Genomic DNA, 22,343 nt, shown 5'->3' with positions numbered 1-22,343 from the left:
TGTCAAATAATGTCACGTCACTTGGCCTTGTGACGTAGTCGCATGACTCACCGAGTCAAGTCGACTTAATTTGAGTACGTCCTTGTAGTCCGTTGCATCTCATGAATGTAGGGTTAGGGAAAGGAAGACCGGGGAGCAGAAAGCAGGTGGAACGCTGGAGAGAAGAGGATTCTTCCCCCTCTCTTCTCCTGCGTTCTGTCTGCTTCTTCCTCCCCGGCCTTCCTTTCCCTCACCCTACCTTCTTGGGTTGCAACAGACTATAGATGTATTAGCGTTGTTGACACTGTGACGTCACATGCCATCACGGCAGCTCACCGGGAGTGACATGACACCGTGACGTACTCAATTGTCATGAGCCCGAGTTGAGTGCTCGGGTTCTTGACAATCAGCATCGCCAAACATTCGTCTTGGCTCGTGTTTAATGAAAGATGAGAATAGCCGGACATCGCCGCTTGTTCTAATAGCAAGTTGAGGAGGGGAAAGCTATTTCTTTCGCTTTATTTTTTTTTTGGGTCTGCCATTCGGAGGAGGGAAAAACTAATCTGTGTTTTTGCAAGCTATCAACCTCAGTGATTAGTTCTCAGTGGTATTTACCGAAAGTACAAAAATTGTTGCAGGAACCATTCAACATGTACACATCACTAAGTCAGCCAAATATGTTTTCGGTTTCGCTCAACTGTCTCTTGGAAGTTTTCCTCGATAATAGGAGGATTGAAAGGAGTAAATATAGTTTATTAATCGAACAATAAAGAAAACTACAAGAGTGTACGGCGGGGACACCTAAAAAGAAAGATTCCAGTGGCCCAGGAGGCAGCCGCTCAATATCTCGCAGTTTTCTTTAAACTTTTCTTGGGTGAAAAATAAAAGAAATGGAGGATTACTGTTAAAGGGAAAATGGGGCACTTCTGCATTTGAGAAAAACAACAACAATTGAATTGCGTTAATATGTTTTTTTAGAATCACAGATATCATAATTTGGTTTCAATGCGACGTGCCGGAAAGCCATAAGAGTAATTTCAAAATAGGGCAGAAGCCCCGCCTTCCTAGCCTTGGGCAGCCAAAAGATCCGTTAATGACGTCACGCACAGCGATTGTCTTTCGCATTTTCTCGCGTTTAACAATACTTGCGCAGCAAATGGTTTGGGTATTAGGGTTCACGGGTTAAAAATACATCAGAATTCTCTTCTAACTCACTTTTTTCAAGAACCACCGTAGCTTCCCTTAAACAAATGACACCAATATATTTGCCGAATCGGCACACCCAAACGGAGGAGGGAGTACCTCAGAATTAAAAAGCATTCTCTGGAGGAGCATCGTTGAATGAAAAGGGGGGAGGGGGGGGGGGGGGGGGGGTTAAAGACATACTGTGTTGTAAAGGCTCCGGGGAGATCGGTGGCCGAGTATAGCCGAGTGGTCTAGCGCACACCAGCTCGGAGCACGTGGAGCTAAAGCTCGCACTGCAGAACCCAGGATCCTGGATTCATTTCGCAACTAGGGTGCCTCAATGACCTGTTTAGGGTGATGCCACCTGATGCCAACAGCACGCGCTCACGGGGAAAATACAAAGAAATCGACGAAAACAAAATGTCGCCATAGCACAGTCAGCGCCACAGACGCGTGCAGGGACACGCTCTTTCACGCGGTTCCGAACAAAAAATAAATGTAAAAGTGGAGACAAAATGGCCAGATGTCTCCACCCTAAGCAAAGCGCCCATCAAGGCACCCTATTTGCAACTCTCAGCGATGGTGGTACCGCAGTGTGAGAATCGCGCTCCCTAGCTCCTGGATGATCGGATTCACAACAAAGGTGCTTACAAATATCCTTCTGACGTGAAAAATAAACTAAGGCTCTAATACAGCTCATGTATGGCAAAACTGGAATTACTAACACGTCGCAGTCGCAACCTCGTAGTGCTGTTCTACGACGATAATCCAGATGACAGACACCTTGATAGGCACCCCCTATAGGTCGCGAAAATTGCGAATCCCCACCTCTGCCCGTCTCGATCTTGATGAGCATCGTACCGGCGCGCGGTCGTGTATCACTACCGCGTGATGCACGTTAAAGACCCGATGCTATTGGTTGTAATACACCGGCAAAATGTCTCATCTACAGCTGGGAGGCTCGTCGCCCGATGAGGCAGACCAAGTTCTAGGTTGTATAAACGTACACACAACCCATTTTTTTTTCCTCTGCTTCGCATCTTAGGCGCAGACCAGACAGCGTTATCCCGCAAGCACACTTTGTTTGCAAAATCACTCCTCCCAGAAAGCGAGTTTTTGTGGTGTCAGACGCTCGCGCCGTTTCGCACGACGCTGCGCCAAGAAAGAATAATTTTTGTTTCTGAATACTTGTGTTGCACTTAGCACGAACCTTCTTCAGCGTGCATTGTGCACCACGATATTTGATTTTCTCAGCAAAAAGAAATTTCTGATGTCAAGGCTCGTTCACACAGACCCGTTTTCTTACGTTACGTTACGAAAAGTCACCGGGAAATCTGTGCTTCGTATTAAGCGTGGCTACCAATTCAAGGAGACAACTTGGCACGCGCAATGCGAGACACGAATGTTTTGGGTGACTTAGATGTAATTTAAGAAGGCGGTGCTGTGTGAAAAGTTGAACCGAACTCAACTCCTTACGTTACGGTACGACGAGCCTTGTGTCCTTGGTTGCCACGGCAACTTACCGTCGTAGGTCGCCATGACCGGAACATTCGTGTCTCGAATATCGCGTGCCAGGCTATCTCTTTGAATTGGTAGCCACGCTTAATACGAAGCACATAATTCCCGGTGACTTTTCGTAACGTAACGTAAAAGAACGGGAAACGGGTCTCTATGAACGAGCCTTCACGTACAAACCACGTTAAACAGTTTAGTTTTCTGGTTAAATGTGGTGTTCTCAACACAATACTCGTTTCCACTTTAAAGCCTCCTTCACACAGACCCGTTTTATTACGTTACGTTACGCTACTCAAAGTCACCGGGAAATCTGTGCTTCGTATTAAGCGTGGCTACCAATCCAAGAAGATAGCCTGGCACCCGGCATTCGAGACATGACTGTTTCGGCGACTTAGGCGTAGCGTAAGAAAACTGTGCTGTGTGAACCAGTCTTTAAAAGTTGAACCGAGCTCAACTCCTTACGTTACGTTACGTTGAGCCTTGTGTCCTTGCTTGCCACGGTAACTCACCGTCCTAGCTCGTCGTCACCGAAACATTCGTGTCTCGAATGTCGCCTGCCAGGCTATCTCCTTGAATTGGTAACCGCCCTTAATACGAAGCACAAATTTCCCGGTGACTTCTCGTAACGTAACGTAAGAAAACGGGTCTGTGTGAACGAGCCTTAAGTGTGCGCGTAGCAGAAGCTAAAAGAGCGAGCTCCGGGCTTTCATTTTTCTTGCCAAGCACGCACGCTCCTGCAGTGCAAGCACTGGTCAGGACCACATGTTCACGCTTTTAGCATCGGCTGTGTCCGGACTTGAAAGGGCCCTGCAAAGCGTCTCTGGCCATTTTGTTTCTTTAATTTGCATTGCGTTCGCTCTAACTAGTGAGTGTGACTCCAGCAACAAATTAAACATAAAATTAATATATTAATCCGACGTATTTTAAGAATAATGGTGAAATAAGTTCAAAATTTTGAGCACTTTGCTTTGGTTGATGACGTCCTCGGTCTAAACCAATAAAGAACCTAAACGACAAAAGAGTGCACGAACCATGCGCAATCTTTCTAAATGTTGGAAATTAACATCCAGTTATGAAGATGTGAACGCCGCACTAATTTACGGGTGTTCCAAGCAAACATTTGAGTGAGGGTCACGTGCTTGAATGGATCAAAATATTCAGGCAGTCCTTCCTCTAGAATTCTATGTCCCCATTATCTGACGCTTTAGATCAATGTCGTCACTAAACGCTCGTGTATGACATTGATAGGCACCCCATTCGAAGCAGCATTTGGTTTTCTTCGTCCCTTTGCAATGCCTCTTTAAGCTGAAACGGAGTATAGCAAAAGGGGATGTCCAAATAGTAAAGTTGTGCAGTATATATATAACAGTCCCGCGATGATATGCGGCAGCCTAATAAAATGTTAGAGCGCGCATGACTCATAAAGCACAGAGTTGTAAAATGAGACCCCAAAACAAGTGCACGTAAATCCGAATATAACTTTAGCCTCCCTAAGATGTATTCCGCAAAGTTTCGAGCTCGTGGAATCCGATGTCCAAATATGATTTAAATTCGAAATATATTTTCTTTTCTTTCTGATATTTATGTTTAATTAGTATCATCGTTGCACGCATCTCTATTAGAGAAATTCCGATGATAACCAACCAAGTCCTGAACAGTTAGGACTCCGACGTTTCAAAACCGGTTTGGCATTTTCAGCAAGGGCGACAATCTGCACGCTGAGAGCTGCAACGTCTTTTCTATCTACGGTATGTCGTTTGCTTCCTTCCCGTTTAATGCGAAAGCACAAACTATCCCATGGAGCGAACCGACGTCATCAGCTTTGAAGCCGCGCCAAACGGCGCCTTCCCCCATCCCAATGTCGCGCGTAGCAGAAATCTGATGGATAGGCTCCCATTGGCTAGCGCGTGTCATCAAGAAACGACGCTCCCATTGGCTCTCGTGCGGCGTAGTTCAAAAAAAAAAAAAACGTTCCATAGAAGCCCTCTCCATGGCAGCGCAGCGCACGCCGCGGCGCGGCCGCCGGTAAGGGGTGCAGCGGTGCGAGCCTGGCCGCATTAAAGCCCCTCTATCCTGGGAGACGTAGCGTCATTCATTGATGTAGAAATGCCGATACACGTGCCGCGCGCCACTTCTGGGAACAACATGGCGTCTGAAATCTAGTTGAGTGCTGCGCTATGCCGCCATGATCTTCCCATTGAGGGCTGCACGTTGCACGTGCGTCGTGCATCGACCCACCTTACACTACTTTAGGCCGCACAGCCCGCTCGGTCAAGCACCGAAGGGGTTGCACGGCCGAGCTCGGCGAAGCGAGGCCACTTCACGAGAGAGCGCACTCGGCCGTCGGCCATCGAAACGGGGCAGTCCACGCCGCTAGGCCGCAGGCGAACTAAGGGAGCAGAAGAACGACATTCATGATTTTGCCTCCATAACTCATAAGAAGTGCTTAGGTGTCCTCGGTCTTTTGTTGTTCTTCAAGTGTCCCAGTCCGTTGACATACCTATTGAAACGTCGGGATCCTAAATGTTGTGGCCTATGATCGATGAGGGCCTTTATTTCTCAAATTTTTCAGCAGCCAGGCGGAGTTCCGTCGAACGGGTTTACGCTTAAAACCTGCATTCCTATACATTTACTTTTGAAGTAAGGCGTCCTGTATGGGATTATTTAGAAGAATACCATTTATTATATCTCTTTCTGCACATTCCGTGTATTTATTTGCCTTCAGATCAATAATGTGAGCGCACCGTCATTTTTGGCGTTGCCCGCGACCCAGTGTTTCACACTGCCGAACACCGAACATAAAAGCGCGTTCCGCAGACTCAACAGATGCGTATTCTTGAGTATCATCCTCCCTTGTCGGTCTCGAGTGGTTATGTGAACTTATTACAGTCAAATATATTGATGACAATAAAAAATATTGTATGGCAGTCTGAAGACTTGACAACATAGCTGAAGGGCCGATCACCAAAGGATGCATCATAAGTAAATACACCCCCAAATGCATCATAAGTAAATGCACCCGATAGGCACGTCTATAAGGGATTTAGGAGAACCTTAAACAAATGTTTTATTTTGAAGCTGATTTAAATAATATATGTGTTCTCTGACGCACATTAAACTTCTCAAACATACAGAACGCTGTTGCTCTTTTTATGTGATGAACAATAATTTTATATCTCTGTGGGCTGGATGAAACCAAGGTTCAAATGGCGCGTGGAGGAATTATGACGACTGCGCACGCAGACCGCCACAAAGTGACCAATTAAATAGCTGTAGTGTCGAGCAGAGTATGAAATACTCGTTTTATTCTATTTAACAAAAAATATTAAAAAAGCAAGGCTGATGTTTATTTCCGAATTGAATTGACCGGCATCTTGACATCTCAAACGCCAAGCTATGTTGAAAATGTTCACTTCGGTCCGGGTTATTTTAGGCCAGATCAGATGTCAGTATGGGGTTCATACTTTTCTGCATGATTATTCGCCTGCGTTACGGCGCTGAGTGATTGGTTAGGAACGCAAGTGTTGGGATTGCCGCTCATTGTTCCTATAAGAGGCAGGCTGAAAGGGTTTGTCCTCAAACTTTCCTGGAATTTTGAAAATATTTTTCCTTCTAGCACGGTTGGGTTGTGATTATATGTATTGTAAAACTCATTTTCTAAACTACATTTCAGGAATTATATATTGCGAGGACGTGCCCTTTTCATGATTGTATGCACTGTAATTAATTCCTCAGTTCAAGAGCAGAGCAGGGTTCGACTTTTTAAACTGCGACGCAAAGTTGTAGCAAATACCGTGGAAGCCAATACTGGCAACTCCCGCGGAAAACGGGCGAAAAGTGATTGCAGCGCCCCTGGCGAGCTCGGAGTCTCCGCTGGCAGACAAATTCTCCGAAATGCATTGGTTTTGCCTATCTCCGTGCGAGGTGACCAACGAAAAAAAATTGTCACGGACATTCGCTGCTTTGAAAGTAAAAAATGGGTGCCAGCTCATGAGTGAAGGACATTCTCTTCGCGTGGGAAAGGTGCTACAGCTTTCTGGGTGCAATTTCGGAGTTCTCCCGAAGAAAACATTCTGTCACAACTTATGTAAGCCAAGCAAAACACGAATGTATGCCTTCGCGCTGTTTCGTGAAAAAGGGAAATGTACAAACATTTCAGAACATAGCTTCATTTCAACTTTATTGTTCTTATCAGTCAATTCGTTTTGTTGTTGCAATTCCCATTTCTCATGAGTGTCTTGCTTATAACCGTTTCGTCGAACAGGCGAGCTGGCTAATCCCGTTAAGATCGTCTCCGGATGAAGAAGCAGAAGTCAATTTCGAACCACGTACGTTACGGCGATGTCAGTATTCTCCGAAAGAAGGCGTTGTGCATATGCAAATCTGACGCGATTATAGATTAACAAAAGCGGAGTTACGAAAAAAGCAGACTTCTCGCGCTTGCAAAGAAGAAGGGGAGAGCGTCGTAGCCCCGCGAAAAAAGATGATTTCAGTCACGTTATTTACAGTGCACAAATTCCGATTGTTAGCGCGGGGACGACCAACATCTGCTGCTTCGCTGCTTCTTTACTTCTACGATAAAGGCCGACACCCGTTGAACCGTCTCCACTATTTCCATTTTTGAGTCTTCTTTCTTTTATATTTTTGAGGCGACGCCACTCTGCCGCGTTATTTCTTCCTCCTGCTTACATGTTGCTGTGTATATTTTTTGTTTGCTTTTTGCCTTTTTTTTTTTGCCCTACGTGTGAACAATCGCGTATCCTTGCTTTGTTTGGCTTAGTTTTTACTCCCTTTCCTTCGCTTCGGCGCTTACTACCCGCGGTTCGTCTGCGCTAGGCCCGGGCATTTTGAGGGCCGTCTGCAACTTTGCTCTTGTTGTTGTTTTCTTCCCCTGTCGTCTGCGATAACCTCCTATTTTCGCCTTCGATTGAGTTTCTAATCCAAAATCGTCATACGTGCTTTTTGATATTTATTAAATATATTAAGAAGTGTAAGCTCGTTACCCATTTTGATTCGAATTTTATTTGTGTACTCCGGCCGGCACGTCTGCTACGGGTCATCGTTTGTTGATCAACCGGCCGCATTCAAGAACAAGTTTGTGCGATGTGGTGCCTAGCATTGTAAGAACAAGTTTGTGCGATGTGGTGGAAAATCTTTCTTCTGCTTCCTACGTCAACCTACGGATACTTACGTCAACAAGTACTTGAATGCACTTTTAAACTGCTTCGTCAAGCGAGCGAACGAACAACCCGCCAAAGTCACTGAAAAAAGAAATTCGAAAGCAAAAAAAGGTTACTCACTGCTAGCACATATAAAAGATTGCTGCCTGCGACCAAAACATTTCTGCGACTCTTTTTTACCGGGCAATGTGAGCTGCACTACGTTATTTATTTCCCCTGTTTTGTTTTTAGTTCGTACCTACGCCGCGAAAGCAAATAAAGAAATGTACAACAAGCAGCTGAAAAAAAAAAGGGTCGCTTTCTTCTTTCTTTATTAGTTTCGTCTGTTGCTTCCGCTTTGTTTGTCGTGAACTCAACACCGGTGGCGACCACCAGCTATTCATTTGCTGCTTTCCATTTTTCTTTCTTTTTTTCTATAAGCACCGCAGCGATCGTCGTCGTTGAAATAGTTTTTTGCTAGCTTCTTTCTTTTATTCGCCGTTGTTCGCTTCTCTTTCCCGTTTCTTCTTATTTTCGTCGGGAATGGCGACACCATTTTTTCTGCAAAGATCGGTAAGTGTTTGCACGTTCATTTTTATCTTTACTTTTTGTTTTGTTTTTATGCTCCAGCAGCTCGTGCGCTTGCTCTGGTAATATTAACATGTCGTTTTTGCATGTTTTAACGATTACGGCGTAGTTCGAGTAGCTTAACGCCTTTTTTCCGCCTCCCAGACGCGTTTCAAACGCGTGTGATCCCGTGGGAGGCGTTTGAGACCGCTAAATAAACTGCTCTATCTTTGTTTTTCGCGCGTTGTTATTCGATTGTCATTGCAGTTGCGATCAGTGGATTCCGCTTTGCAAGCGAACTGACCGTAATAAATTGTTTCTGCTGTTAGGGTGACGATACGGGGCTTGTAAAGCTCGAGGACGTCGCGGAGCCTATACTTTTCCATTGCGACGACTGCTTCCGTAGACTCCGAGTCCGCTAGAGGCGCCACTGTCACGTTCGCCGCCGCTCCTATGTGTTTTCGGAGGAGTTTCCAGTATTGGCGAAGCTATATCGTATTTGGTTGTAGCATTAACGGGTATTTTAGGCGACCTACCAAACTGATAACCTTCAGATTCAGGTAAAATATATGCGACTTAGGTAAAAAAAAAAAGATGTTGAGTAATGTATGTTAATCTAGCTTTTTTTTTTTGCGGTTTTATCAAAATTAAATTTCGCTATTTATTTTGGTACCTGAAAATAAAAGTGGATTCTACAAATGATAAAAAGCTATATAGATACTCGATCGTTTCATTATTGAGTAGGGCCTATTGCCAAAGAAACGCGGGAAATATATTCTCAGTTTTACGGTTCAAACCGGTTCGAACCGCTATTTTCTGCTCCCCGGAACTGAACCGCAGCTGAACCGAAAGCCGTGAATCCTAACCGGAACCGTACCGATAAAAATTTCGGTTCGACACCCTGTTCCCCACAACTCAGATATCAATGATGTGACTAAAGTAGCGTTCTCTGCTCACGAGCGATTGAACCTAACTACGACAATTTTAGACGCAGAAATTTGTCGAATTGCGATCGTAACTCTGTAATGTCGTTCTTGCGTTCAAGCAGAGTTGTGCTTTTTCTACCATTGGTCGAAGCTCATGTCACCATTAAAAGCTTTGCACTAAATATACAGAATCCTTTTCCGCAATCTGAATGCCAGATTTCTCACCGACCAACCCTGGAATTATTATAAATTAGCGCCTATAAGTACATCGCTCAGTTTGACTTGCTGTGAAGAGGCAATACATACCGCAACTACTTTGTTTTAACAACTTCTCCCGTAAAGAGAATTTATGCAAAGCCACGCCTTCGAATCCGGGTCGCTTCGAAATGTACAAGTAATTTCTGAGGCGGAGCGCATGTACCGGAGGGGCGTGTTTTCATTTCTTCTTTCCCTTCGGATTTCGCAGAGGTTAAAAGCTCCATTGACGTCATTTTGGCTTGCACGGAAAAAGTGGCAGCTGGTGGTTGCCCTCCTCAGAACCGAAGACGTCATCCATTCGTTTTCGTGGAAGCAAGAGAGCAAATCATTAACTCATGTACCAGATGAGGAGAGTTGAGTGAGGTTGTCGTTCGTGATGTTTCAAGGGGAAGGTGTTCCGGCCTAATGCATAACTGTGTATTTTAATTAAGGACACCATTAACGTCTCTCAACCAATATTCACCAAATCGGGCGTAACCGGCCCCAAAGTAACACGTTTGTCAATAACTCGCTACAGCCAGGGTTTGATTGGGTTCTTGAAAAAGATTATTGGCCCTCATTCTTAAGCAGTGTAATACTTAGTTTCAGCTAAATTCCAGACGCGGCCGACCTTACCCTGTAATAGACTAGTCAAGCATCGTCAAAAGCGTAAGTCACTAAACCTTTTTTGTGGATGATTGGTTCAGCGATGACAAAACACTCACAGAAACATGACAAACAGCACGACTGTGCGCTTTTTACGGTGCCTTATTGGTTCCATAATCTTGTAGCGCCGGCTGCGCCGCGACCTAAGGTAAAGCGAAGTGATGTGTTCATCCGTTTAGTAGGATACAACCCCTCTAAACTGATGTTCACAAAACGTAAAGTATTTCGAACTTCTTTTCCTTCTTTTATCAAGAATAAATGTGCGAAAACCCAATGTAGTCTCTGATATCTTCTTTTTTGGGGGGTTTTTTTCTCAGCGGTTTTAGATGACATTTAGAACCAAACCTACCGTTCGCGATAAACTAGGTATGATCGAAAAATGAGCTGCTTATAGTAAACTTACATGAGTCATCTGTCGACCTGAAGTATTATAAAGGGGTCATATGTTATCATATCAATATCGACAATCTTTGCAGAAACGCTTCTTTGTGCGGAGGTAGCACAATATGTCTCAACTGGGATGTACCGCGAACATAAGTTTATTTGGCGGCTCGTTTTGGACCACCTATCCTGCTTTGAAAGTGCTCGAAACTGGGAAAACCTCCGCCTAAGTGCCACAAACAAGTGTTCCAGTTGGTGCAAGGTCGTCATTACTCGCAATAGACAAGGCGACTCCATCGCTATCCTTCTCTCACTTTTTTCCACCTCGAACTGTTCAAAAGCAACGCTATTGTCAGGAAGTAATATACGTTTATGCTAAAGCTGGTGAGAAAGCTGAGAACAAAAAAAGCGCATCACTAGAATTAACTAGACACTATAAAACATATTATGGTGGTGGCTAATTTGTGCATCTAAACTGTGAATATTTATTTAGCTTGATACCGACGCGGTGAGTATTGTGTGATGTTATGTTTTTTTGTTTTTTTTTTTTTAAATGGAAGTTTGAGATTATTACTTAAATGTTCGATCATTTCATGTTCCGCGAATTTTCATAATTTGTTTCAGATTGCGAATATATAGTTCCTATTGAAGTAAAATTCCATAACCTTAATTATAAAGCCGCAAACAATATTTAGATTTGCATGTTTGAGTAAATGCTTATATTATGTATAACGTCATTATACCGTCCACTTATATTATCCCTATTCTAGCTTTTGCTGAAATATAAATACTTCAGCACGATAAAGTTGCAAGGCATGATTGAGAAGAGGTTATGCTTGACGCAGGCGTTATGCCGAAATAACACAATACATTAAGCAATTCGAAAGATACATTTAGGCTACCACAGTGAAGTGTCTGTTACATTGTATTATTTCGTAATTATTTTGAAAATTTATTTTTTTGGTATAGCGGAGAACGTAGTGGGGCGTGATACAACCCATGCATCCGGTTTTGGAGAGTTTGTCAAATAGACTGTCACCCAGGAAACAATAGAGCGGTGTCTAACCATGCCGAGATTTTGTCCTTAGTCGTAACAATATCAAGAACATCCACCCCAAAAGCGTCCGTGCGCTATATTTTACAATAATGATTCCCAAAAACACTATCAGTTTGAAATATTGAGGGAACTATACTCCGCGACAACTTTTCTTGGCAATGCTGTGGAAGGTACGTCCCGCGTCCCCTCTCCCATTTTGAGTGTTGCGCAGGCTCTCCTCCTCTCCCCGGAACGGGAGAGGAGGAGAGCCTGCGTACACTCAAAATGGGAGAGGGGACGCGGGACGTACCTTCCACTGCATTGCCAAGAAAAGTTGTCGCGGAGTATAGGATAGAAAAAGAGTGGAAAAAGCTTTTAGTGATGTATAAAGAACGCAACCGAGCCTAGTGTTTAGAACGCTCACGTCATGCGTCGTTTCAGACCGGAGGCGTTAATGCTTTGACGCAAACATTTTCTGGTAAATTAACTCTTATATGTTTGCGAATAGTGTCTCAAATTGAATAGCTGTGCGTCAAAGTCTTTAGAAGAGGGATCTCCAGTGAAAGTGAAAGTTCGAACGCCTATTAAACCTGAAGGTTTACATCATGACAAGCCGGTGATTTTACCGGTAAGAGTGATCAGCTCTACAACAAAATCTACCGATTGTTACCAAAAGCACTTATTTAACTAATGAATTGACGTCACTCTTATTAACATCGTCTATTTTACAGCCTTATCTCTTGCGCAATATATAACGAGTCTTTTTTTTTTGTGTGTGTGATATGTGGCAGGCTGCCCAAATTTCAGCTACGGTTTTTAATAATAAAAAGAAATAGCTTGGGGCAATGTAGGTCCTAATTTACGCCGAAGCCGAAAAGGTTATGACACGTAAAAATGAGATATTAAACTAAACAAAACAAAAGAATGGGCGAAGAATGTTGAAGGCCACCCAGTCTTACGTAGACCACGTAATGTGCCCCTTTTACGAAGGTCGTTTTTCTAGTAATCCAGCTCAGCGGATATTTTGCTTTCGTTAGATGTGTGGTGCCGAGTGTATGCGGAGGGCAAGTTCGTCTGCTTCTTGCGCAGGGGGTAGCGGTGACGTCAGAACGCCGAGCCCTGATTGGCTGATCGCGACCCCCTATATGAGCGTCGTCTGCTCCTTTGCAACGTCGTCTGCTCGCAACGTCGTCTGCGTCTGTCTTACCTTTCCTACGACTATCGGAAGCGCAGAGGCCAGATTGACGAAGCGATCTTACGCCAGAAATGTGCGTAAGACAAAACTTAAGGACAAATTCGTATTCATGTAACGAAATTTTTGTAAGTTTTGCGCAGGTTAAAACGAAATCCTACGGCAGCTCCGAAGCTTCTTACGATCAAATCAGCATGGCCGACAGCGTCGCGATCGCGACGACCCACGGACGTTTATTTTTCTACCTGCGCTTCTCACGCGTCCCGACTTCAAGCAGCAAGAAAAAAATAAAAATTACTTGAAACAGACCACGACGAACAAGAACGCTGGATCCACAAACACCCGGGAAAAGCTCCAACGGCCACGATTCTACCGAACGCGACCAAACGAGCTGGGCAGTTTTCCTAGCAGGCACTCCGCGACTCGGCGACCGTCTGCCCACGACCGGCTGGCGTGCTGAATGGAATATGCCCGCGCGACCCTTCTGAACCCTTCCCGTATTATACTTTGATCGCTGTCCTCAATTTTGGATTATGAGGTCAATCTCTTCCTCTTGTTATCTCCTTGCTTCCCGAGGCAACGGTGACTCTCGCCGGTGAAAAAGCAGTGAATCTCCGACAGACGCAGGAAAGGTAAAGCAGCCATCGCTTTCACTACCAGACGTAAAGCAGACGACGTTAACTGCGCCAACTTGCCGACGCCGTTAAAGAGTGAGGGGTCTCGCCGCACCGGAATGGAGGGAAAAAGTATTTGGGAAGGAACTTGCGGACACTAACACGCCCACCTCTCGGTTCTAAGCAAACAAACCTCGGCGCCCCGGGACACTTCGCCAGTGAGTCCTTTGACTTCCCTCCTTAATGCGCGTCTGTTAGTTTTTAGACAAAAACAACGTACCGCTCGAGTTATTTCGTCTGCCCTCTCTTAAAGGCGAAGTCGAGTTCACTCCGAAAGTCGCAGGAAAGGTGAGCCAGACGCAGACGACGTTGCGAGCAGACGACGTTGCAAAGGAGCAGACGACGCTCGATAGGGGGTCGCGATCAGCCAATCAGGGCTCGGCGTTCTGGCGTCACCGCTACTTCCTTTTTCATGCGCAGAAGACGAAAATGAGCCCACTTGCGAGGCGTATTGAGGCTGGTTCCTCGAAGTGGACTGTAGGAAGTTGTCTATGACGCGTCGGTCCTAGCTTTAAACACATCTGTCTAAATTTAGGAATAGTAGTTATAATTACTCATCGGTGACTAAAAATTCCTGTCATACTTTTTTTTCTTGTTTCCAAAGTAGAAAGAGATGAAATAACTGGGATCTAATGAACCTCGGCGAATGACGCAGTATAAAATATTTTTGGACTAGCTGTGTACAAATCGTAGTTAAAATTATATAACGCCGAATCATAAGTAAACGTTTCACTGCTAGAAAAACCGTTATTGGAGCTCAGGATGACGCCGAGCAGTTTCGAAACGGCCTTGATACGACATCTGTGATGCGACAGTCAACATCACGCATGACATGCGTGATGTTGAGTGCCGGGAAAACCACATCGCACAATTGGTTTTTATTTCTAAACATAAGTTTTGCTTTATCATTCACCCCTTTAGGTCGCTAGAATACAGAGAATGGCTTTCGGAGTGGTCTGTGCGAAATTAGACGCAATATTATGGCTTAGGCGACACCGCACCCCTGGGCTTGTGGGCATGGCTGCACTGCCACCATGAGGTCATCTAGCCTGCCGCTCTACTCTGTTATATACAGATTGGTACGGTTTAATGTTACTCTGTAAAAAACGATGATTTGTTTTCTGTAGTGCTGGCATGCCTGAAAGCAGCTTTGAAGCGTTTTCTAGATCTGTTAATGCTTTGCGGTGATGTCGAAGAAAAAGAAGTGAAAGCCGTTTACAACTCCCTGTAACGCCGAATTAGAGCGCAGTTCTTGAGAAGGAGTAGGGAACGGTAGGGAGGGGGGGAGGTCGTGTGACCTGGGGGGTCACGTGAACTCGGGGAAGGGGGGGGGGGGGCGGGGGGGGCACGTGACCTTGGGGGGTCACGTGACCTGGGGTGTCACGTGACCTCGAGGGGGGTCACGTGACCCCCCAGAGAAATTTTCTCGATAAATTTATGGCGGAAATTTTTCCGCTAGATTTAGCGGGAAAACTTTTCCGCTAAACTTAGCGGGGAAATTTTTCGGCTAAATTAAGCGGGGGAAATTTTTCCGACAGATTTAGCGGGCAAATTTTTCCGATAGATTTAGCGGGGAAAATTTTCCGCTAGATTTAGCGGTTAAATATTTCCGCTAGATCTAGCGGAAAAATTTTTCTGCTAAATTTAGCGGGGAAATTTACCCAGAATGCACCGCGCGGTTATGCCGGCGGCGACGGCGACACCGACGCCGATGCCGACGCTGCTCAAGCCGGAAACGGGCGCCTAAGAGCTGCGCTCTGGAAACCCCGGCCCAACTAATGCTGAATTGAATGTGTTAGTAACCGCCCTTCAAACTACTGTTCAACAGTTGGAGACAAGGTATGAGGCACTAAGACAGAAAGTGAGCGAACTTTCCGAGGAGCGTCCAAATGCCAAAAAAGAATTATCAGAATCGACAGAACGTGTGTGCGCGCTCGAAAAAGAACTCGCTGTCCCTCGGGCTGATCCGCTAGTGACGCAAAAACAACGATTCTAAGTTAGAAGCTGCGCACGCCGAGCTCTCTCTTCTAAAAACGTGCTGTAATAATGTAGAAAGCCGCTCACGCAGATCAGGCCTCCTATTCTTTGGACTGAAAGATAAAGAAAAAGAAACATGGGCGGAATCAAAATCCCTTATCGTGAAGATTTGCGCCGACAAAATGAAAGTAAAACTAGATCCCAAACCATTGATAGGGCGCATCGAATCGCCGCGTACAATAAAAATAATGAGAGGCGGGTTGTAGTGGAATTTCTCTTTTTATAGCATAAAGACTCAGTACTGGCTTCCGGTTATAAATTTAAAGATAGCGGCTTCGCCGTTATTGAAGATTTTCCTAGGCCCGTTCAGGCTGGCAAGAAGAAAACTAGTTGAATTCGCAAAAACCCGGGACTGTCGATTGAAACTTCGAATGGACCGACTATATATTCATGAGAAATGCTTTATGTTTGAGCTTGAGTGTGAAACTTTTTGTGATGTCGCCCAATAACAGCCAAGAAAACCCACGGAAGTTCTCAGCATCAGGTATACTATCATCCTTGCAATATGGCACCATCCAGAATGACTCTGCAAATCACGCTGTGAACTTTGGCTGTTCCGGTTCAAATAACAGATCAAAACGGAATAAGAAAGCATTGCCAACGGACACTGTGACGTTGGAACAGTAATGGTTATACATTGCTGCAGTATTAAAAATAAGGTGGATGAATTCTTGGGCTTACTTCAGACAGTTAAACCAGTGATTGTCTTAGTTACAAAGAGTCTTGGTTGGATGCCACTGTGGTTTCAAGCGATGTGTTTCAAGATAATTGTAAAGTATACAAGAAAGACAGAAACATACATGGTGGAGGTGTTTTCATTCTTGTGGACAAGAATATCCCTACCACGCCAATACACATTCCGGATGTTAACATAGAAAAAGTGTGGTGCCAAATGTTGGTAAATTGGAAAAATATTTCGTAGCTGTTTTGTATCGTCCCCCAACCGAGCGCAGCAAAACTTCCAAGGAATGAACTGATATAATTCTTGAGGCCTCTAAGGAATACATTATTTTGAGTGGAGATTGTTATCTCCCCGATTCGCTGTGGGAGAATGGCAAGGCCCATGGCTCGGGCAGCTCACTTCATTCTAAATTTAATTCCGTTCTAGAAATGTTTGATTTTACTTAAGATGACACAGAGGGCACACGTCTTTTAATTATCTTAGATCTTCTACTTTCCAATTTGCCGGGTGGGATTGACAACGTCTGCGTAATACCTGGTATTTCAGATCACAAAGTGGTAACAGCAGCTCTAGCTCACCCGACGGTACATAAAGGGAAGTGTCATGAAAGGAGAGTGTAATATTATGGCAAAGGAAACTATGATGCCATAAGAAATTAACTGGTTGTTTTTGTAGCATTTTTCTTAAAACAAACAGATGGTATTGGCATTGACGGGCTCTGGAAATCTGTAAGCTCAAAGTTCACGAGCTTGTTGACAATTACGTTCCGTCGGGAATGCAATATTTTAAAACTAAAGACAAACCTTGGCTGACGGAAGAAGTAAAGCAAATAATTAAGCGAAAACGAAGAGCTTATTTACGATTTAGAGATAACGGGGGAGCAGCCAACAGCTCGAGCTCAGAAAAAAGTGACACCCTTTTTAAAACGCCAGTTAAGAGAGCAAAAGAAAAGTACTGCGAAAAGTTACACGCAAAACTAAAACTGCAGCCTGAAGAGTTTTGGAAGGCATTTAAGGTAAATAAGAAGGACGACGCGTCTGCTCCTCCACTTCTATTACACGAAACGCTGATAGTGGACAAGAAAAGTGAAGTTCCGTGTCTAAATAATTACTTTGAATCTGTTTTTTGTAAGGCTACTACAATGATCTGTTACCTTACTGTGCGATCTGTAATGGGAAATGCGATGTCTCCCGTAGCGATTACGTACAACGCTATAGATCTATTACTAAAAAACTCGATGTAAACAAATCATCCGGGCCTGAAAATATGTGTCCACTTATGTTGAAGAATTGTTCCGTGGAGATGGCAAACTATTTATATGTGCTTTACAACAAATCATTAAGGGATCAAAAGCTTCCAGCAGACTGGAAAATCGCAAATGTGGTACCGATACACAAATCAGGATTTAAAGTAAACATTTGACAGAGATCTGTCTGGTTGGGAGTAATTAATATTAGAAAATTCGAACACCAACCAAGCTCTTCTGTAGGGACCCAACGTTTCGAGGCCAATTCGGCCCCTTCTTCAGGGGCGACTACGGCCATTGAGGAGCAGTGTCCTTTTCTTTTTCTTCTACGGCGTGTGTCTGGTCTTCTTCTACGGCTCTGCCTTTTTCAATAATGTGACGAAGCCCATTCACATTTTCAGGTGGTAAAGCCTTTAGAGATCTATTGATGTTCTGTGGCGTTGTTTGAATATACCATGATTCTAGGAACAGTCTTTTTCGAGGATTTGTCTCAACGTCAACGATGCATGCGTTGTCGGAGTCAATGCGATGGTCCTTGACGTCGCAGTGCTCAGCGACCGCGTTACGCTCGTGATCGAACTTGCGCACGTCGTTTTTATGTTGACGGATTCTCACTGTAAAGTTCTTCGTTTCGCCGATGTATGAGGCCGCGCAAACCCAGCACGGAATCTTATATATAACGCCTTGGGCCCTTTCTTTACCAGGGCGATCTTTTGGGCGTGGCATGAGTCGTCCAAGGGTATAGACAGGTTTGTGCGCTATTTGGATACCCTCATTCGCAAGCACACGTGCCAGTACCTCGCTTGTTCCGTTGATGTAGGGAACGCTGATGCGGGAGGTTGGGCGGAAATTCTCACTTAACTGTTGCTGCACGTGTCGTTGGTTTCGGCCTACACGGCGGGCAACGCGATGGATGAAGCTGCTCGTGTAGCCGTTTTTTTTAAGGTCAGCAATGACGGTTTGTTCCTCCTTTCTTTTGTCCTCTTCTGATGAGCAGATGGTCTTTGCCCTGGTTAAGAGTGTCCTAACCACCGACGCCTTATGATTGGCTGGGTGGCTGAATTGAAACTGGAGGTAGCGTCCAGTGTGCGTCGGCTTTTGGTATACAGAGAATTTTAGCTCTTCCTTTTACCGTTTTACTAGCAGGTCCAGGAAAGGTAAGGTGCCGTCCTTTTCGAGCTCCACGGTGAACTGGATGGCCGTCTCGATGGTGTTCAGGTGCGCCAGGAATTTGTCCAATTCAGATTTTTCCAGGACGCAGAAGCAGTCATCTACGTACCGCAAGTCCTCGAAAAACAGATCCTCGAAAAAGACTGTTCCTAGAATCATGGCATATTCAAACAACGCCACAGAACATCAATAGATCTCTAGGGGCTTTACCATCCGCCTATGTGAACGGGCTTCGTCACATTATTGAAAAACGCAGAGCCGCAGAAGAAGACCAGACACACGCCGTAGAAGAAAAAGGAAAGGACACTGCTCCTCAGCGGCCATAGCCGTAGTCGCCCCTGAAGAAGAGGCCGAATTGGCCTTGAAACGTTGGGTCCCTACAGAAGGGCTTGGTTGGTGTTCGATTTTTTTAATACAAATCAGGATCCATGAACTGCGTGGAAAATTACCGACCTATTTTTTTAACGTGCAACACGTGATTTATACTAATCTTATTTCTCACTCGAACATAAAAATGTTCTTTATCCGAAATCAATTAGCACGAGTTTCGACCTGGAGCATCATGTGTCACTGTGCTTGTTGACGTTTTTCACCTTTTGGCGGGCGCCATGGATACTGGACATGAAGTAGACTGTTTCTTTTTAGACTTCCAAAAAGCCTTCGATCTCGTATACCATGAATTGTTAATTTACAAACTTGCCTTACTTGCTATTGATAATTATGTTTTAGGTTGGCTTCAGGATTACCTCAGAGAACGAAAGCAGTGCGTTGTGCTAAATGGTGAGAAGTCCGATCACGTTGGTGTTACATTTGGCGTCACCCGGGGTTCTGTTCTGGGACCTTTGCTCTTCCTGGTATTTATATATATATGGTATTAATGAAATACAATAAAATATAAGACTTCTTGCAGCCCACTGCATTTATTGTAGAGTAATTAATGATTGGAATTATGTAAATTTCCTACAGGATAATCTCGACAATATTTCAATCTTGTGCCACAATTGAAATATGACTCTGAACGTTAAAAAATGTGTTCAAGTGAGATTTACTCGAAAGGAAAGCTCACTGGCTCTACCTATATAATAACTGAGGATATAATTCAGGCTAACTCAAGGGTAAAATCCTTGGGTGTCATTCTGTCTAGCGATTTAATGTGGATAGCTTATGTGGAAATGATAGCTCTGCAGGTTGCACGCATGCTTAGTTCTATACGACGAAATTTTCGACAAAGTTCATGCAAAATTAAAGGTACTTTGTACTTTACGTTTATTCGCCCATTTATTGAATATGCAGCAGTTGTGTGGTATCTCCACCGCAATATTCTAATAAAAAAACTTGAAAAAAATTCATAATCAGAGTCAACTTTCCGAGGGGGAGTAGGGGGCCGGTCAGGATGGTGATGACCGATGATGATTTTCGCCCGATGGAAGTCCCCAGGAAGTCAAATAAGAAAAAAAACAAAAAAACTAAAAGTTGTTCGATCCCACTGGACACATTACGACGTTGGTTGGTTTACGATGGCCAGTGTGGCCACGTTTATTTGCAAAACAAAACGACAACAAGTCAACAGTAATTTACATTACAAAACTCCCAAAAATTAAAACCCATACTTTAGTATGGGTTTTAATGGGTCTCAAGGGCCGAATCTGCCTGATCTCAAAAGCCGAATCCTCGAGAATCCTCTTGGTAGCCCTTTTTTAGACTCGTAGGGGCCTCCTTTTCCTCCAGAGACGGACCAATCATTTCAAATTTGCCCGTTGTCACGTGGTACACTCTTACCCAATGATCAGCGAGCTGTCAACGTGACCCCCCTTCGACACCACAACGGTCAAACCCAAATTCTTTGTAGAGTCACTACATGCTTTCTTCGCCGTCTGACTTGCGCCACCAAGTTAAGTTATTGCGTCAATGAAAAGCGAAGTTTCTACACTAAGCGACGAAATACGCCGGACACAAGCACACTCGCTTAAAAGCCACAAGTGCAGACAGAAGCCCAAAACGGGTGTTCCGGCGCCCTAAACTGAAACCCAATCCGTTTGTTAACGACCGGGGTCCGACTCTTCTCCACTGAGCTCCACAGCTGCTCGAAGCCCCCCCCCCCCCGCGCGTGTGGGCGGAAGACGCCCAAAAATGCACACACAAACATAGGCAGATAAAAAACCATGCCGAGGCAACTGTAGAAAGATAGACTTTTTTCTAAAACAAATCTTACTTATTTGTAACCAAAATCCTTCGTTACTTAACACCTCCCCACCAAGAATGTTGCAAGTATACTTGCTGTTCGCGCAACATCTGTCCCCCTTTCCGAGACAGACGCGTAGCATACAAAAACAAAAAACAACAACAAAGGAGCTATACTCCTCAAGAAAAGACCTGTTGGGCGACAGAGAAAACAAAAAAAAAAAGCCGGGTGAGACCCAAACCCGCACGTTCCAGATTCCACGATGACCAGTATTTATACAAAAGAAGAAAAAAAGATTAATTGGCTACAGGCAAGCGAATCCAAAAAGCCAGCAGAAAAACAAATTGCTTTACCTAATTTATACTTGAATCTGCCTCTCCAGACATGCGCGTTCCAAAGAGCTTGAAAACCCTGCCGCAGGTCCTCGAGCCAACTCTCCCTCTGGTCATGGTGAACCTCGAAGAAAACGGGAAAGGGACTCACCCACTGTTGTCTGGCGACGTCCAATTAGCTGCTCCTCCAGTCGCCGCCTCAGTGTGCTAGATTCGTTCTAGTTAAATGATTACCAACACGGGGCAAGTGTCATCACCATGCAGTATAATTTAAAGTGGGAATCAGTAGTTGAACCCAGAGAAATGTATAGGTTAAAAATTTTACATGATATATATAACAGTCACCTTTTAATTAGTCGAGAAATGTTTATACACGAACTTTTTTATATCGGGAAGGTCGGACAACCAGAACAAAATCCGACCTTACTTTGCCATAAAAATGTTTTTGCGCTGTTTTTCTTCAAAAACTATAGAAGAATCGAATAGGTAGGATATTGAAGGATGTGTTTAACAGTTATACAAGTTTGTTTTTGTTTCCATATTTTTTTAGAATTTAATGCATTTCATTTACTCACCGCTGCTCTAATGCTGAAAGGAGATGCAGGACTCTATGTAATTAAAAACAAAGTACATCAAAATGAGTAATGCGGATTCTTGGGCGAGTTGGTACTGAAACTTGGAGAACATAATAGCGCTTCACGACAGGGACGAAGGGTAGGAACGAGACAACACAATGCGCTAACTTCAACTGGTTTAATCGTCAGAGAATCAAAGGTATAAATACTCTGCATCATCGCGCCATTCAACCAATCCCAAGCCACGCCACTGATCGCAAGAACTGTATCTCTTTGTCTGCCAAATCGATCGACGCCACGCTGACACATCGATCCCCGTAGTTTCTTATCAGGTCCGCCTCTATAATTTCCCTTACCGTCTTATCTCTATGTTTTCTGATGACAGTGCACAAATTAAATTCAGGTTTGCACCCACAGTCATGGCAGTGCATCGACAAATGACCGTCACGCTGTCCGCTCACTTTTAGGTTGTGCTCGCGCAATCTGTCATTTAGACATCTTCCCGTCTGTCCAACGTACTTTTTACCGCACGTCAGCGGGATCTCATAAACGATGCCTTCTGCGCAATCTACGAATGGGCTGCGATGCTTCTTCACGCAGCC

At 44.4% G+C, this 22,343-nt stretch overlaps 1 pseudogene; it reads left to right on the top strand.

Moving 5' to 3' along the window:
- The window catches only part of LOC120850198, a 72,614-nt pseudogene extending 51,237 nt beyond the window's left edge, over positions 1-21,377 (top strand).
- Positions 21,378-22,343: the final 966 nt, after the last annotated feature.

The sequence above is a fragment of the Ixodes scapularis genome, unplaced genomic scaffold (assembly GCF_016920785.2).
Source record: "Ixodes scapularis isolate PalLabHiFi unplaced genomic scaffold, ASM1692078v2 PGA_scaffold3__209_contigs__length_174095766, whole genome shotgun sequence".
Taxonomy (NCBI): domain Eukaryota; kingdom Metazoa; phylum Arthropoda; class Arachnida; order Ixodida; family Ixodidae; genus Ixodes; species Ixodes scapularis.
This window is presented reverse-complemented; position numbering and strand designations above follow the sequence as displayed.